Source organism: Apium graveolens, chromosome 2 (genome assembly GCF_009905375.1).
Source record: "Apium graveolens cultivar Ventura chromosome 2, ASM990537v1, whole genome shotgun sequence".
In the NCBI taxonomy this organism is placed as follows: Eukaryota; Viridiplantae; Streptophyta; class Magnoliopsida; order Apiales; family Apiaceae; genus Apium; species Apium graveolens.
In genome coordinates, this window is record NC_133648.1 from 10,323,641 (window position 1) to 10,342,760 (window position 19,120).

At 36.4% G+C, this 19,120-nt stretch overlaps 1 long non-coding RNA gene across 1 annotated transcript; it reads left to right on the forward strand.

Annotated features, from left to right (window-relative positions):
• Positions 1-1,901: 1,901 nt before the first annotated feature.
• Positions 1,902-5,060, forward strand: LOC141705806 (uncharacterized). The gene is made up of 5 exons (XR_012568483.1): positions 1,902-2,324; positions 2,429-2,598; positions 3,049-4,448; positions 4,643-4,714; positions 4,810-5,060. It is a non-coding gene; the product is annotated as an uncharacterized LOC141705806 (long non-coding RNA).
• The last annotated feature ends 14,060 nt before the right edge of the window (positions 5,061-19,120 follow it).

Consider the following 19,120-nt stretch of genomic DNA (forward strand, 5'->3'; position numbering starts at 1 on the left):
TATAGTTACAGGGATACCAAGGAATCCATTAATTATTACCAAAAAGTTATCATAACTTGGGACTAACACTCATATAATCAATAATGTCTCACCCAATCATGTTCCATACATGATGAATCAAACACATATATAACATCAAATAAAACTATTAAGCTGTTACCTCCCATATTGGTTCAAACCTGCTTTATTGGTGAGTTTCCTCAAGCTTCACAATTGATCCTCACTTTGCAAGCTACTTTTCAAGTTTCCGACTCAAATCAATCACCAAGTCAACCTCTTCCTCCAATTCAACTTGTATTAAGGACCCTCCGGTCTAGTTAATCTCAATCTGCTTCTAATAACCACATCAAAACACCCAATTATAACACATTAATTTGATGTTTATTTACTTCCATAACCTCAGGTGAAAAAATAATAACTTTCTAAGCCCATTTAATGGAGTGTTGTTTTTTGTACCAATACTGTTGGTGCCAAATTTGGAAGCCCGCCAATGGAAAAAATTAAACGCCCGCCTAAAATTTCCAGTCAAGTTGACCGTAAGTGTTAATTGTATTGTAACACTTTCGTAAAAGTGTTGCATTTGCTCAAAGCTTTGTTCATTTAATCAAAATGTATCATGCGTTTGTAACACTTTTTCATTTTTTGTAACACTTTAAAAAAATATTGCAATAGATTACCAAGCTTTTTATCTATAGTAACACTTTATGCAACACAAATGCATGTTGGGCTTGCAATAGCTTATATATGGTGTCGTGTGACATCCAATCTTATTTTTACCCGCATGCATTCCCTCCATATACTACTACTGTTCTTTTGATCATATGAAATGAATTCCCCAAAAAAATTACCCAGTTGTTGTCCAACCGCTTCAGCCATCACTAGTATAAAAAGTACTTTCTGCAACATAGTTTTAGCGTCGGTTCTTTAAAGAACCGAAGCCTAAAGGTATTTCCTGCGTCGGTTGCAAGATTGACCGACGCAAATAGGTATATGTGCACGACATTTGGTGTCGGATATTAATTTAACCGACGCTAAAAGTGTTAATAGCGTCGGTTCTGTAAGTAACCGTCGCTTAAAAGTATTTATGGCGTCGCCGTTTACAACCTACGCTAAAAAGTATGCTTTGTGCTACGGGCTTCTAGTTGGCCGACGCTATAAATTTCTGCTTTATGCTACGGGCTTTAATTTAACCGACGCTAAAAGTATTAAAGTAAAAATTTAATTGGACCAGGGATGTCACAACACTGAAGGTGTTCTTTTAATTTTTTTTATTTTTGTATAATTATTTTTTAATCACATATTTATCTATTTATCATATGTATCTCACAATCTTTTTTAATTTGAGTTATAATATAATTGCTAAAGTTAAAAGACTTCCAAAAATATTTTTTTTTTTGTTTTTTATATCGAAATGTTATATAAAATAAAAGTAATAATATTTCTATGTTGTTGATATTCACACAATATTAAATTTTGTTTACTCCGTTTCAAAAATAAATGTCCACTTTTATGAAAAAAAATTGTTTCAAATTAGTTGGCTACTTCAACTTTTTAATTAATTTTCAAACACTAATCTCTAGTTTTATTTTCCAAAATCTATTCCATGTCACACATCTTCAATTTATATTATTTATATTTTTAATATGAACTTTTTTTCACAAAATATATTTTTTTAATACAATTTTTTTGATTGGGTATTTAATACAATTAAAATATATTATTATTAAAATCAAACCATCAATTTTTTACCTTATAAATCTATATGGCAGCTTTTATTAATTTAAAAAACATTAAATTAAAAAAACATACTCATTACATCATGTGGTTTACAATCCATCCTATAGTTAGTAGTTCATCCCCAAATTAGTTTCTCTCCACAGTGCCCTACATCTACATCTTCTCTGTGATAGTTCCCGATTGAAGAGCTTGAAACTTCCGCACTCCTTCTCAGGTCTCTCTCCCCCGCACTCTCCCTCTCTCTCGCACTCTCCCTCTCTGGCACTCCCCTATATATACGTATATACACGCTCATATTACTTTTTTGTTCATTTTCACAGCATATTTACCTAATTGAATTCGTATCTTCTCCTGTGTTAGCCCTGCTTCACTGTAATCGGTAATCTCCTCCCTCTCTCCCGGTCTGACCCTATCGGTATCATTTCCAACACCGTCTGCAGAAACTGAATTTGACAAGAGGCTTCCTTGTGGTGCCACAGAAGCTATAAAAGAAGCTTATGGTGACGTGGTTGAATCTTTTGTTCCTCCAAATGAGGGTTTTAATCTCACACTTGAACTAAATTTGTCAAAACTTCCTCAAGATAAAGGTTCAAGTAGTTCCTTTACGATCTTGTTGTGGTTGTACTTGTGACCTTTAGTCTATAATCAAACTCAAACATGTTTTTTTTCATTTCTTGTTTAATTTAAGTAGAGAAGAGATATGATATCTTGGTGAAGGTTGCAGCTGTGAGGGATTTGGTACTAGGTGCTCCGTTAAGAATGATTCTAGAGCGTCTTGCCTCCAGGACTCTTGACATGGACAAAGATAAGCTCATTGCACTTGTTCATCGGCCAAAAGAGTGCTTTTTCCTAATTCCCCGGGTGATTTTCTTGCTCTAATATAGTACTCTTGTCCAGTGACATCAATTGTCAATGCACGATATGTGCTCAATAAATATCTGTTATTTTTTGCATGACTAATGCAGGTCTTTGTTGTGTTGTCTAATATTTTCAATCTTCTCCATCTCCAGCCTGCTCATAATTCTAGTGATTTCTAATATTCGACATAAGACTACTGTTTATTCTATTCTTTATTTTTGCATTTTTGGTGTTATTTTTAAATGGAGAAGAACGTTTTTGTATTTTGATGTTTTCAGACTTCTGTTAACGTTTACTATACATTTTCTTTGATGTTAAAGGCTGTAAGAAACTGCAGTTTATGTAATTCAAATTACCAGTCCCTGAATCTTTTATTTCTACATTGCTTCATACAGTGTCTGAGGAAGTACTTCTATTAACAATTAAGTAAGATCTTGCAGTTGAATTTGACAGGAAGAGAAGGTTACTGTGATTTATCCTATGAAATTCGAAGATTCGATAGATACAGTGCTTGCGACATCTTTCCTACAGGTACTGGAACTATAAATAAGAATCCTATCACATAGCATATGTTAATCACATAACATTTCACCTGTCCCTTTTTGCAAACCTTCAGTAAAAACATCAAAATATTTGATTTACTGTCATTGTTTTTTACAGTATTCCAAGTGACATGTCAAGGATGCAGGTCTGCCATTTAGTTTGTTATCTTATCTTGAGTCTATGTTATGAATTTCATGTCACAGTCTTAGGTTGGGCTTACCTGGTCATATTGTTGTAGTCTGGGGAACTAGTCTGTATAATCAAACTGATTTCGCTATCCTCCCCTGTCACATTGTACTATTGTTAGGAATATCAGTACTTTTTGTTAAACCCTGTCACCAGATATGCTTTCAAGTTTTTAAGGACTTCATAAGTATCAATCAATGAGCTTGGAATACTTTCCTGTACATGGTCTTCTACTCCTCCTGCTGAACTGGACAATGCTACCGCTGAATCATTGTCTGTAAATGCGGGATTTTTTACCTTTGGTAATACCCTAATTCTTGGGGGTCTTGGTCTTTTTAACTCTTTACTGGTTTTTATATTGTACCTTGACTGCTGCAGTTATTCTCCCACGACATGTAGAAGGCAAAAAACTAGATAGAACTGTTTGGATTTTATTGACATTTCATGCTTAAGTCAGCTATCATGTTAAGGTTAGGTTTCTCTGCTCTTACATTAGTGTTGTAAGCTTAATTAATTTATTCAACAAAATTTCTACATATGCAATCATAAGAATTCTACTATTGCGGTCTTGAAGGACAAGAAGTGCTTAGATAATGGTGGGTGGTTCGCTGTTATAAACTAAGTATAAATTTAGGAGAATCAGACCAAGACTAGAGAAACATGATGAAATACCTGGAAAGCTATACTTCTTTCTATTTAAACAATAAGGTGTTACAGACCGTATTACATTTAAATGGGTAAATGCCTTGCTAATTTTGCTTTCAATCATATTTCTCGCACTCATAGGTATTGAAGTGCCTTCTGGATGTGCTGACTACCATAAATGGGAATATAAGTGTATAACTTTGATCTACTGCAAAATGTAGAGAGCTTCATGTGTACGAAATAGCAACTTGACCACCGTTTATTCTAGTTACTAAAGAGAGATTGTTCATACGTAAAATATTTCAATCTTTGCATTTTCGTATAGTCATATCACATATGGTAGATGTGTTTTTGTTTTAATTTTAAAAATGTACAAATTCAGACTTCAGTTTATGGTAATCATATAATGATCTTCCAAACAGGGTGCTGAAGGTTTTATGCATACAAGGATGAGACGTCGTGTGGACCGTTTGATTCAGGTTATGCTTTGATTTTTCTTTTTTGGTTTAGTGCAGATCTTAAATTGCTTTTTATAATATTGGTATCCCTCTATATTCTATTGATGTTCCTGACACTATGCATATCTTCGTCTTTTACATCTTAAACTCCTCCTTTTCCTAGTTTTTTCTGTATCCACATCATTTCGAAATGACACTTTTATGTTTTGCCTTAGGCCCTGGATCGTGCGAAACCAGAATCAGAACAATCAGAAGAATGTGTAGAAAACAGGTCCTTTAAGGGAATGGTATGCAACACACAAAATGACTCTTTACTTTTTTTAACACATTACTTAAAGATAAATTGACCTAACAATGGTTTTTTATGTGCCGTAATTTTCAGAGCTTCAAAAACATAGACCCTATTTTTCACAGCTTCAAGAACATAGACTGAATCACGAAAACTTGGAACTGCTTGCTCCTGGTGAAGACCTCAAGACAAGTTATATTTCAGCTGGAGGATCAAAGAAGAGGAACTTGGATCGCCTCTACGGAGTAGTGATCATCAACCTTCATTTTTTTATATATTACTTTTGTTTCCTTCGCAAACTTAATTGATTACAAGTTAATTTGATTCCTAGCTAAATTGATTCCTAGTTAATTTGATTATTCAGTTATATTTGTGGGAATGTTGGTATTTGTAAAAAGCAGGTTCAGGATATCAATAAAAACGAAAAGAATATTTATTTTTTTACAGTACTTTAGGCGTTGGTTTTATTGAACAACCGACGCCTATAACATACACGTATAGCGTCGGATTTTTCAACGACCGACGCCTTTAACATAAACATATAGCGTCGGCAATTTTAACAACCGACGCCTTTAATATTAACATTCAGCGTCGGTTTTTTGATAAACCGACGCATTTAATTACAACTTCCAGCGTCGGCACTTTATGAGACCGACGCAATTGTCCAAGCAAGAGCGTCGGTTAATGGCAATTTTGAGTCGGTCATCTAACCGACGCTAAAAACTTTTAGTGTCGCCTAATTACCCGACACAAAAAGAATATACCTTTAGCGTCCCCTGCATATACCATGCTGAAAAATCGACGTTAAAGGCCTATTTTGACCGTGACTAAAAGTCATTTTTGTACTAGTGCATAAACCCATTCGGTAGACCATGAATCTGAATCCAAATATTCAACCACCATAGTGGAACTTTCAGAGGGTCCTCTCCTGTCGGGATCGATTCCACCACAAGCATTGCGTTGTCAAAATTCCAAGGCCCACCATTGATCAACCATGTCTTATCCTCCTTGTGATAGAACTGAAACAAATATATCCCTTGTTCAAATTTTTTGATGTTGATACCCATCGTGGGTTTCCAAATATCCGCTATCTTTATTTTCATAGCTCTAGTGTTGATGTTTTTCTCCGTCAAAAACCTTCCCACAAGACATAGATCATATTTGTTAACCTCTTCCTCTACATCTTCTTCAAAAACCAAATCTTCGTTCTCCTCATCCTCCACATTTAGATTTGCTAACTGCTCACTAATATTTTGATAACGTGCCATCACAAAATAACTCACACAAATCTGAAATTCCAGATACGGAGAGAAAAACCAACTCTCACGGATATAGTAAACCGTCCAACTTGGAAACAAATAAAAGAAGCCTTAAATAAAAGAAGCCTTGTCCTCTTAATTTGATTTTTTCCTTGACAAATATGTATCTCTCGACAAAAATAATAATTATTTAAGGAGGTAATAAGATACGCGCGAGTATTAGGAAGTTCTTAATTGGTAGTCGTCCCATTATCACGAAGATATATTTTTTAATTCATTTTCATAAAAACAAGGAAGTACACTGACACTCCAGACCAAAAAAAATAAACGTTCGTTTGCTCGAGATCGTGTTACCGGATACGGCGCCCAACTGTTTACATTTTAATTTTTTTTAAAATAATAAAAATTTTATAATTTTAAAAATAATTATATCCACCATTTTTCTCTACTATACCCATTTTATATATATAATATTAATCAGCCTCACTACTTTACTCGTTTTTTTAACTTTCTTTCACTACTTTATCATTTTTGTTAAAATTTCGTACTCAACCCATATGTAAACATTTGGGAGAAACGAGAGAGTATCACTTAAGAATGGATTTCAAAAACATGTAACATTTTTAATCGGCTTGGATTTAATTTTGATTGTGCGAAATTTGGCTTTCAAGAAAATCATAGTGTACCTAAAGTTTAGGGAAAAACAGTCCTCTCTGCCAAGCGCCAAGTATTTAAAATCCGAAAATTGCTCAAATATTGAGAATGTGAATTATTTTCGAATTTTATAATATTAATGAAATATCTCAAGAGTAGTCAATTTCATTTCTTTCTATTAATCTCAAATCAGAATTTATGAAAAATTTCTAGATTTTGTTATATCAACTAGATTAGTTCCGGGTAGATGTCCGGTTATATTTTAATTATTTTCTGAAATTTTATTTTAAAATAATTTCATTTGAATATATATTAATACAATATTTTTAAAATATAATAATGAGAATAAAATAAAATTATAAATTTAGAAATTTAAAAAATAATATTATCCAAACTACAAATATTGATTATTAACTTTTTATTAAATATAAAAATATAATGATGAATATTTGTGTAAATAAAATTAATTTTGAATAAGATAAAATTAGTGAAAAAATGAGAATTATTGAAAAATTAGTAATTTAAGAATATAAAAATGAGGAAAAAAGTGAATGAGAAATAAGTAAGATAGAATTAGTGGATGTATACATGAAGAGATAGATTTGAAAGAAAATAAATTAAATGAGGAGAAGATTATAAGTTGATATTGACATCATCAAATTAATGATAACTTAATACATGAAATTTGATGACGTAAGTTCTTGAAGGATTATGATGATGTCAGCTGTACTTTGTTTGAATACAATGTAATTTTTTTCAGATCTATAAATGTATTTCTATCAAGTTGAAAAAATTGATTTGTTTACCTTTTTGAACATTAATATTTTGTAGAAAAAAATTTGGGAACCCTGGTTTGTGTCCGAATTGGACGAAATAATTGGTTTGTGAAAATAATAAAATTTAAAATAACATAAAATAAAATTCTTGGCACGAGAAACGAAAAAGTGAGCAAGGTACATAGGTAATGGGGGGTGGGGAAAAGTGAAATCCAAAAGATGGGGTTTGCTCTTAGAAGGAATGAGGCGGTGGAGAGGATGAAATTGGTTCTCAAGGGTGGTTGCCCCCTCTCTGCCCAGCTTATGATTTCTTACACTGCTCCAAATCAACCGCCCTTCTCACAGTCACTCAACTTCCCATCTTGGTTGTTGTTGTTGTTGTTGATGCTGTCTGAGCGCCAGACTTCAGATCTTAAGGTTCTGTCTGTCTTTCTGTCTGTTTGTGGGGAATATACAGATAATCATACTACTCTTCTTCTGCTTCACAAATCACAATATTCAACTTTATTCCTCCTTCTAATTATGCATGCATGTCTGTATGGATCTCTTCTTTCTGGCTGTCTAAAGATCAATATATCTAATACCAATCACAAAGAGGCTATGATGATGATTTGTCATGTATTCTAGTTGTAGCGAACCCCAGATGGAGCTTGGGGGAATTTGACCCGTATCTTGGCTTGGCAACATCGATTGTTGCAGCCATGGCGGAATCATATCCCTTCATTGTCCCTCCACTTTTGCAGATCTGAGCCTCACTCTCTTATCCTTTTTCATTTTTCTTTTTATTTATTTGTCTCCTTTTTTAACAAAAAAAAACTTAATTGTAATTTTAAATTATTTTTGTGATTTGTATGCTGCATTCGATATTTCGATTAACGAGCAGTTGTAAATTTATGTGACATTAATAGGATATATTAAAAATAAAATAGAATTTTATTTTAATCTTTAACGTATTCGTTTATTAAAAATATACAAAGATTAATCAGATTTTAAACATGGAATCGCTAATGATTAGGAGGAAGATTAATTGGCCTATTTACAAGGAACAATTAATTGGTCTAATCGCGAGGGGATGGATTTGTTAGTGCTCCACAACAAAATATTGGGGGTGAGAAATTGAACTCCGAAACTCGAAAAATAAATTATTCGAAGTCCGGGAATTGAAAATGAAAGACATGAAGGCCTAACCAGTCGAACACATTTCTCTATCCAAATATATTTTTTTAATTATTCTCATTTCGTGAAAATTTCATCATAGATTCTAAGAGAATTTGTATGAACTTATGAATATACTTTTTTCTTCAAGTAGTTTATAATGTTTTGACGGATGGTAAAAATAATTGTATTAAGAATTTTTTATTAATATCAGAACAAGTTATTTATGTTGGAAAAAGATTAAAGAATAATATTAATAATATAATTATAAGGTTAAAATATTTTGAGTGAAGAAAAATTAAACGTCAAAAAAAAAGAAAAAAAAAGAGAGGGAGCCATATAATTTCCGTGTGATAACTTTCATTTCCAGTAACTTCTGTTAAAAAGTAATCTCGAAAATTCAAGTGTTCCCGTTGTTAACTCCTGGTGGCGGGACCGCTCATTCGACGCCGTGCCTGGATCCTTCGCCGATGTGGAGATGTAGTTGTGGTGGGGTTTCTACAAAACAACACCGAAATGAGGGTTTTGGTCCCGCGGCGCCTCCGGTGTGAGAGTAAGAACTCGTTTTTGAGGAAGATGAAGATAGATATGAATGAAGGGTTGTCGTGTGAGTATATGAGTGTAAGAGAGTGATTAACCCCAAAACCTTACCTTCTTAGGCTATTTATAACCCAAGGGTAGGGTTTTGGGGTTGGTACCTTTAAATCGCAGCCATTGGTTCTGGAAGCGGAGGACACCTGGCGGGAGTGGATGCTTTACACGTGTCAGTGCGGGACTGGCTGAGGAATGTTCTGAGGATCCTCTGATATGTGCCCTGATTATTCTCATGATTGATGTGTGACAGTTGTCCCCATCATGTGCTTCGGCCAATGTCTCACGTGCTGGGATTTATCAAGGTTGGGTTTGCGGGACTGGGACAGTCAGGACTGGTAGCGTGCAGGACTAGTCCTTCCAGGAGCTGCGTAGAGTTAGAAGTCCCGGACTGGCCCTTCCACGAGCTGTATAGAGTTTGGAGTTTAGGACTAGTCTTTCTAGGAGCTATATAGAGTTAGGAGTCTAGGACTAGTCCTTCTGGGAGCTGCATGGAGTTAGGAGTCCGGGGTAAACACCCTGTAGGAGCTATGAGTGCTATGATGTGCCATATGTGCTATCATGTGCCCCCCACTCCCTTATGCAGATTTTCTGGATGGGGGAGTAGATTTGGGCTTGTTTGAAGAATATGATCTTTTGATTGTTGTTTGTGGAAAAATTTGGGTTGTTGCCCCCAGTCCGGACTGTGCTGAGTTCAGCGAATCAGGACTAAGGTTGTTGTCTTTAGCAGGAGTTGAGTTTTTTTTGCCCCCCAGTCCGGATTGCGTTGAGTTCAGCGAATCCGGACTAAGGTGGTTGTCTTTAGCAGGAGTTGAGCTTTTCTTGCCCCCCAGTCCGGATTGCGTTGAGTTCAGCGAATCAGGACTAAGGTGGTTCTCTTTGTAAGGAGTTGAGTTTTTCTTGCCTCCCAGTCCAGAGTTCTTTGTGTGAAGGAGTCCGGGCTTGGAAATTGAAATGGTTTTGGGGATTTCCCCCCCAATTATTTGAATTATTACAGTTGTCTTTTTTCAAAAAACGTGCTGTAATAATGACTCTTCAATAATGACCGCTTATGATGGACGGTCAGGATCGTGCCACATGGCGTGGATGTTTAGTTTTTCACCCCCTATAAAAGGAGGTGCTGCCTTCTTTGTTTTCTTTTTATTGCTTCTTGAATTCTTCTCTTTTTCTCTTTTTCTCTGGAGGTTTTTCTCTGTTGTTCTTGCCGTCGCTGCCTGTCGCTGTAGCTTGGTCTGTGGTTGCTGTTCGGTCGTCCCCAGTCACTCCGTTATATCAATCTTGTAAGTGTTGTTCTTTTTCTTCGTTTCTGTCTTTACTCTGATTCTTTCTTGATTTACATGGTTTTGTTGTAGTGGTCCTGTGTTCTTGTGTTTTGTTTCGGTTGTTTTTCTGTATGTATATGTATATATATATGTTTGTGGTCATGTTTTGGTTTTTGATTTAGGTTAATTGTGTTTCTGGGATTAGGGTTTTTTGTTTGGGTTCAGACTTGGTTAAGTAGTCCGGACCAATGATGTTGTTTTTCGAATTTGTAATTGGTTGCTGTTTTTGTATTATTGTGGCCTCTGGGTTCGGAGTAATAGGGTAGGTGTGTAGTCTGGAGTGTTGATTTAGTTTTGTATTTTTGTTTTTGATTTTGAGCTTTTTCTCCGGATTGTTTGTTTTTTGAGAATAAAATTGAACATAGGATAGTCCGGACCATGTAGCTTCCAAGATAAGTAAACTGTAGGATTTAGACTAACCTTTATCACTTGTTTTAGGTTTATGGTCTGGACTAAAGCTCGTGCCAAGGCTTATATAACCTGCTATTCGGGGCCGTCTGGTTCAGATCTTGAGTCTTCTAGTGATTCTGAGCGGGTTGAGATGGGGAAGAAGGCTTCCACCTCTGATTCTGAGGCCCTAACTAAGCTTTCTGTAGCTCGTATTTCCTCTAGGAAGGTGCCTTGCACCCCGGGGGCTTATGGATTGAGACCCCGGGTTATTTCATCACCAAGAGTGATGAAATAGAGAATAACTTCTACTACAGGAGTATTAGGTCCGGGTACGCTAGGCAGCCAAACGCGGCTCCGGGGCCTTACAATGAGGAAGAGTTTGATAGGAAGTTCGTGGGTAGCATAGTGGTTAAGGAGCCATATGAGTTGAAGGAAGAGTATGCTGCTTTGGACCATGCAGCGCAGGATTCTTCAGTCCGGGCTGCTTTCCAGCTTGATCCTAGGATAAAGTGGAGGTGGCCTGAGCCCGGAGAGAGAATATATCACAGGCCGGCTGATGGGTTTGTTCCGGTGTGGTTGGAACATCTCTTATCCGGGTGGAACCCGCACTGGCACCTGTTCCTGAAGCACCTGTGCAAGTATGTATACAAGATCTCTCCGATGCAGATAACTCATAATGGCATAAAATGGATGACCTGGTTTATTGCTTCCTACAACCAGTTCAAAGTTCAGCCGACTTTCAAATTGTGGCATCATATTTTTCACTTGGTCCGGTCCAGTCAAACTCCTCTTTATGAGCTTCGGTTCCGGGCTGCTGAGTGCGGTTACGGGGGTTCTTATAGGCCAGTGATTCAGTAGTCTTCCTTGAAGCATTAGAATGGTGAGCTTATCATGCTGAGGGGCTTGGACTTGTTTTATCTTCCGTATATTGCTGCTGAAGGAGTCCGAACTAGGTTCCGAAGGGATGTTCTCCGGGGAGAGGCCATCCAGATGATTTTTGCCTTTTGTGAATGCTTAGGTTTTCAAATGACCCGGGATACCTTTATGATGTATAGGACTATGCATAGGATAAGGTGTAAGTTATTTATTTCCTATCTCTGAACTGTTTATTTGTTTTCTGTCCGGACTGTCCGTGGTTCTAGTATTCTTTCTTATGTTGTAGTTATTTGTAGTTTCTGACTTGTGTTTCTTGTTTTGTTCTTTTGCAGGTTTGCCGCACAATAATCCGGACATGTCGTCTTCGGCCTATAGTGATTCACTGAAGGGTTTGGGCAAAGCTTTTAAGCTGTCGAAGAAAGCTACTGCTGGGGGGTCCGGATCGAATGCTTCGGTGGAAGAAGGGTCTCAGAGCAATGTTGTATCGAGACCGGAGGCTGATGTTATTGAAAGGGCTCTGGAGAGGGATGTTGAGCTTGAAATTGGTGCTGAGTTTGAGAACCTTGAGGATCTTGGGCCTATTGGGGAAGTGCCGGATGTTGAGTCCAGACGGAAGAAGAAGAGGCTCCGGACACTGGGAACAAAACCTCCCCGGACTGAGAATTTTGAAGCTGGTTCTGGGTCCGGAGCTGGTAAGGAAAAAGGTTTGGAGGATGATGGTCCAGTTCCAGGCAGTCCGGAGCTGGAAGTTAAAGTTGCTCGTTTCATGGCCGGGATTCTTCCGGAAGCTAACTGGAAAAAGATGAACCTAGCCAGATTCGATGCCACTATGAAGGAATACTCCCGGCTCTGGGGTCAGGTATGTTTTGTTCATTTTCTTGTTTCTTCTATTCGTTTGCCTTAGAATAGTTTTCTAAGTAATATATTTTCTGCAGCTTGGTGGCTGTATGGCCGGATCTGCTTATCTGGCTTATAATGAGCTTAAAGGTGCCCAAACTTCTATTGCTGAAAAGGACACTGAGATTAGTCAGCTCCGGGACCAGATCATTGTAAAGGACACTTCTCTGTCCGGATTGAACAAACACCTCAGTAATGTCACTACCCGGGCTGAGAATTCCGAGAAGGAGGTTTCTAATCTTAAGTCCGAACTAGCTGAGCTCCGGAGGCAGATGTCCGCTGTGAGGCTGGAAGTTGAAGTCATTGAAGAGTTCAAAAGGTCCGAGGATTATGATAAGGCCATGGCCAATGTTGGTGCTCCGGAAATTACTCATTGTTGGTTGGTTGCGGAGAGACATATTAAGATCAATCCGGAGGCCGACTGGGACAACTTTGTTAACGAGTTTATTAAGGCCAAGGACTAGGGGAGCCGGAGCCGTTTGATGGTCCTTGTCCCAGCTTCCTGCCTCCTAATGTCCCGGAGCCTTGATTTTTCTTTGTGTTGTAACTTTGACATTGCTCTGAGTCTTTTGATACTTTGATTTTTGTAATATTGGTATTTTGCTCCGAGCTTGTTCGAGTCCGGTAACTTTTTTAATGTTTGCTTTTATTGTTGTTATTTTGCTTTGTTGTTGTAGTTTGTTTTTGTCTTAGAATATTTTTCCAAAGTAAAATTTTTTGTACTAGTCCTGACTAATAGCTTGTCCGGACTAGTAGTTAGGTTTTTCACTTGGAAAGTTAATTCTAAGTACAATGTTTGCACTAGTCCTGACTAATAGCTTGTCCGGACTAGTGGTTATTTTTTTCACTTAAAAAATTAATTCTAAGTAAAATGGTTGCACTAGTCCTGACTAATAGCTTCTCCAAACTAGTGGTTAGCTTCTTCACTTAGAAAATTAATTCTAAGTAAAATGGTTGCACTAGTCCTGACTAATTGCTTGTCCGGACTAGTGGTTATCTTTTTCACTTAGAAAATTAATTCTAAGTAAAATGGTTGCACTAATCCTGACTAATAGCTTGTCCGGACTAGTGGTTAGCTTCTTCACTTAGAAAATTAATTCTAAGTAAAATGGTTGCACTAGTCCTGACTAATAGCTTGTCCGGACTAGTGGTTAGCTTTTTCAATTAGAAAATTAATTCTAAATAAAATTGTTGCACTAGTCCTGACTAATAGCTTGTCCGGACTAGTGGTTAGTTTTTTCAATTAGAAAATTAATTCTAAAATGGTTGCACTAGTCCTGACTAGTGGCTTGTCTGGACTAGTGGTTAGCTTTTTCACTTAGAAAATTAATTCTAAGTAAAATGGTTGCACTAGTCCTGACTAATAGCTTGTCCGGACTAGTGGTTGTCTTTTTCACTTTGAAAATTAATTCTAAGTAAAATGGTTGTACTAGTCCTGACTAGTAGCTTGTCCGGACTAGTGGTTAGTTTCTTCACTTAGAAAATTAATTCTAAGTAAACTGGTTGCACTAGTCCTGACTAATAGCTTGTCTAGACTAGTGGTTAGATTTTTCAATTAGAAAATTAATTATAAGTTAAATGGTTGCACTAGTCCTGACTAATAGCTTGTCCGGACTAGTGGTTGTCTTTTTCACTTAGAAAATTAATTCTAAGTAAAATGGTTGTACTAGTCCTGACTAGTATCTTGTCCGGACTAGTGGTTAGCTTCTTCACTTAGAAAATTAATTCTAAGTAAAATGGTTGCACTAGTCCTGACTAATAGCTTGTCCGAACTAGTGGTTAGCTTTTTCAATTTGAAAATTAATTCTAAGTTAAATGGTTGCACTAGTCCTAACTGATGGCTTGTCCGGACTAGTGGTTAGCTTTGATAAAAGTAAAGAGGAGATGTTTTAATCATTCATACGAAATATAAGTTGAAACAAATTGGTTATTTGCCATATTGGCTACAAGTTTTTTGGTTGTTTTGTTTGTTCTTCTACTGGTAGAATTTTCTCAGCCTTAGTCCATGCCAGGTATTTAGAACTTCTGAGCCATCCATGTTCAGGAGCTTGTAGGTTCCTGGCCTCAGGACTTCTTTGACTTTTTATGGTCCTTCCCATTTGGGCATTAGCTTTCCAGTGTGTTAGATATATTTGATAATGTCATGTCTGATATGATTTGTGTTTAGTTTTCAGATCTTATTTAAACAGGACAAATCAGTACTTAACCGGATATCAGCACTTATACCGAAGTCAGAACTTAAGGATATCAGTACTTAAATTATCAGGAGATAATTATCAGAAGATGGATATCAGGACTTAAGTACAGGAGGACGAACAGTTAAGGAAAGGTTGATTGAAAGGAAAGAAGATCAAGACAAACGTAAGAAGAGATGTGCATGAAGAAAGAATTCTATGAAGAATAGAATACTTGGAAGAAAAGATATCTGATTGATATATTTTAGGAAGCATAATTATATTCCATATCAATTAGAACTTATCTTGTAACTGTGTAGTATATAAATACACACATAGGGTTTACACCATATGTGTTATCATTATCGAGAATAATATTCATTATAACCTTAGCAGCTCTCGTGATAATTTGTTCATCACTGAGAGAGGACAATTCCATATTGTAACAAAGCTAATAAAGTTTGTTTTCTATTACTTGTGTTCTTTAATTCGATTTGATTTTGCTAAACACCGTATTCAACCCCCTTCTACAGTGTGTGTGACCTAACAAGTGGTATCAGAGCAGATCTGTTAACACACAAACAGTTTAAGATCCAAAAACGATCATGTCTGAAGCAGAAACTCCAACCAAGCCCACCAAAACTGAAGAACCTCCAAAGACTCAAATTCATAATCGATATAAGGCTATTAGAGTTCCCATACTGAAACCATCTGAATATCCCATATGGAAGGTGAGGATGACTATGTTTCTGGAAGCTACAGATCCAGAATATCTTGACAGAATCAATGAAGGACCTCACAAGCCAACCAAACTCGCTGTTGCAGTTGCAGTTGCAGGTGAAGCAGCAAAGTATGTACCAAAGGAGAAGAGTGATTACACTGCTGAAGATATCGCATAAATTGCTAAGGATGCTAAGATACGACACTTGCTACATAGTGCCATTGATAATGTAATGTCAAACAGGGTAATTAACTGCAAGACTGCGGAGGAGATATGGGATGCCTTGAAGACAAGATGCCAGGGAACCGATTCGATTGAGAAGAACATGAAGACTATACTCACTCAAGAGTATGAACACTTTGACTCAAAGCCTAATGAGTCATTGACTGATTTATATGACAGATTTGTCAAACTCTTGAATGATTTGTCACTAGTTAATAAGGAGTATGATCTTGAAAATTCGAACCTTAAATTCCCGTTAACTCTTCCTGAAAGTTGGGATTTGAAGGTCACAATTATAAGAGACAACTATAATCTTGAAGAAACAACTCTTGATGAAATTTATGGGATACTCAAGTCTCATAAACTTGAGATGGAACAAAGAAGTAAGAGGAAAGGAGGAAAATCAAGGACAGTTGCTCTTAAGGCTGAGGAAGAATCCCCCAAAGCAGCTATCTCAAGGAAAGGCAAGAAAAAAGTACTCATCACAAAGTCTGATACTGAGACATCAAATTCTGATAGTGATGATGACTCAGAAACTGAAAGCTTGCCTGAGATGGATGCTATGAAGAGATGATGAAGCTGTGTGCTCTTATGGTGAAAGGAATCACAAGGATTGTATACAGGAAATTTAGGAAGGGAAAGAAGTTTTCCAGGAAAGTTGCAAGTTCTGATAAGAAGAGTTTCAGAAAATCTGAAGGCAAAGGAGGAAAGTCTGACAGAGGAGATTACTCAAATGTCAAATGCTACAACTGTGGTGAGAAAGACCACATATCTCCTGATTGCAAGAAAATGAAGAGTGACAAAGGCAAGGCACTGGTCACAAAGCAGAAAAACTAGACAGACACTTCAGATTCTGAAAATGAGGAAAACTATGCCTTAATGGCAAATGCTGATAGTAGTTCTGATGCTGCTGAATTTAAGGTACCTCAAACTACTTATGCCTTTCATACTGATGATATTAATGAGTTGAGAAGATATCTTAAAACCATGTTCATTAGCTATAGAGATCAAACTTTAACATGTGAAAGATTAACTTCTAAAAATCTTGCTTGTAAAAAGAGAAATGATTATTTAGAAAAAGAGTTAGTCTTGTTCCATCAAACTCAGAAAGATAGAGATGATGCTTTCGATGTTAGGGATGAAGTACTTAAAATGAATGAATCTCTAAAAACTGAGTTAGAAAAGGAAAGAGAGATGATCAGGACTTGGACTAACTCTGGCAGAACAAATCAGAATTTATTAAGTAGTGGAAACTGGAAAGAGGGCTTAGGTTATGGAGATGATAATAATGATAAGGGAACTGTAGAAATTGAACCTATAGTTGTTAAACAAAATCCAAAGATAAAACCTGTTAAGTTTGTAGCTGTAAAGTCTGATACTGAGAAATTAGAAGTTAAAGAGGAATTAACTTTTGACAAACTAAAATAGGAAAAGTCAACTGAAGTTAACATAGGCTTAATGACGAAGAAGCAGCTTAAGTACAAGCTGAAAGATGTTAAGAATGTAAACAAGGTAAAGTCACCTAGAAAAAATAGGAATGGAAAGGAAGGTGTGAATAAAAGCAATGATTATAAGCCTGTTCCCAATGCTCCTAGAAAAACATATCATAACTGTTGAAATTTTAATCATCTGGCTTCTTTTTGCAGGAAGAATAAGAACATAAACTCCTTACCTTCAAAGTCAGGAGTTAAGAGTCAGTCTGTTAGATATAGGCCACAAAATCCTTGTTTTCATTGTGGTAGTTTATGACATTCCATTTATACTTGTAAGGAATATCATAGTTTGTACTATGATTATTATCAAATAAAACCTTCTTTAAAGAAAGTTAACATTGTTCCTTCTAGTGTAAGTTCTGCTTCAAAGTCTGATAGTGTAAATTCTGATAAGAAAAATGTTAACATAAACTCTGATGTAAAATCCGCTGCAAATTTTAACAAACTTAATAAGGCCAAAGGATCCAAGCAAGTCTGGGTCCTTAAAACTAATCAATAGTGGTCTTTGTGATTGCAGGGCAACAGGAAAAACATCCTAGTTCTGGACAGTGGATGTTCAGGACATATGACTGGAAATAAAGCCTTGCTATCAGACTTTGTGGAGAAAGCTGGCCCAGGTGTTTCTTATGGAGATGACAATATGGGAAAAACTTTGGGATATGGCAATATCAATCTGTAGAATGTCATCATTGAAAAAGTAGCTCTGGTCTCAGGACTTAAACATAATCTGCTGAGTGTGAGTCAAATCTGTGACAGAGATTATCATGTGGATTTCTTTGAAGAACACTGTGAAGTTGTTAGCAAATCGACAGGCAAAGTTGTTCTGAAGGGATACAGGCATGGTAACATTTATGAAGCTAAGCTTTTAACAAGTACTGATGGTTCTGCAATCTGTCTGTTAAGTAGAGCATCAATTGAAGAAAGCTGGAATTGGCACAAGAAACTCTCTCATTTAAATTTTAACAATATAAATGAACTAGTCAAGAAAGATCTTGTGAGAGGACTTCCAAAATCAGTATTTGCTCCTGATGGCCTTTGTGATTCATGTCAGAAGGCAAAATAAAGGAAATCTTCATTCAAGAGCAAGACTAAATCATCAATTCTTGAGCCTTATCACCTACTACATGTTGATCTATTTGGTCCAGTGAATGTCATGTCTATTGCAAAGAAGAAATATGCTATGGTCATAGTGGATGATTTCACCAGATACACATGGGTGTATTTCTTGCACACAAAAAGTGAAACTGCATCTATCTTGATTGATCATGTCAAGCAACTGGATAAATTGGTCAAAGATTCAGTGAAGATCATAAGAAGTGATAATGACACTGAGTTCAAGAATTTGATCATGGAAGAGTTCTGTAAAGATCATGGAATATAGTAGGAATTTTCTGCTCCTGGAACTCCACAACAAAATGGAGTTGTTGAAAGAAAGAATATAACTCTTATTGAAGCTACACGAACTATGTTTGATGAAGCAAAGTTGCCAACATACTTTTGGGCTGAAGCTGTGCAGACTGCTTGTTTTACTCAGAATGCAACACTCATTAACATGCATGGAAAGACACCATATGAGATGGTGAAGAAAAAGAAGCCAAATCTGAAGTATTTTCATGTATTTGGATGCAAGTGTTTTGTTCTTACGACTCATCCTGAACAGCTATCCAAATTTGATTTAAAAGCCGATGAAGGAATTTTTGTTGGATATCCACTTTCCACAAAAGCCTTCAGAGTCTACAATTTAAGAACAAGGGTCGTCATGGAATCTATCAATGTCTCCTTTGATGATAAGAAGATCACTGGACTTGAAGATTTCAATGATCATGATCAGCTGAGATTTGAAAATGAAGACTTAAATTCTAATACTGAAAATC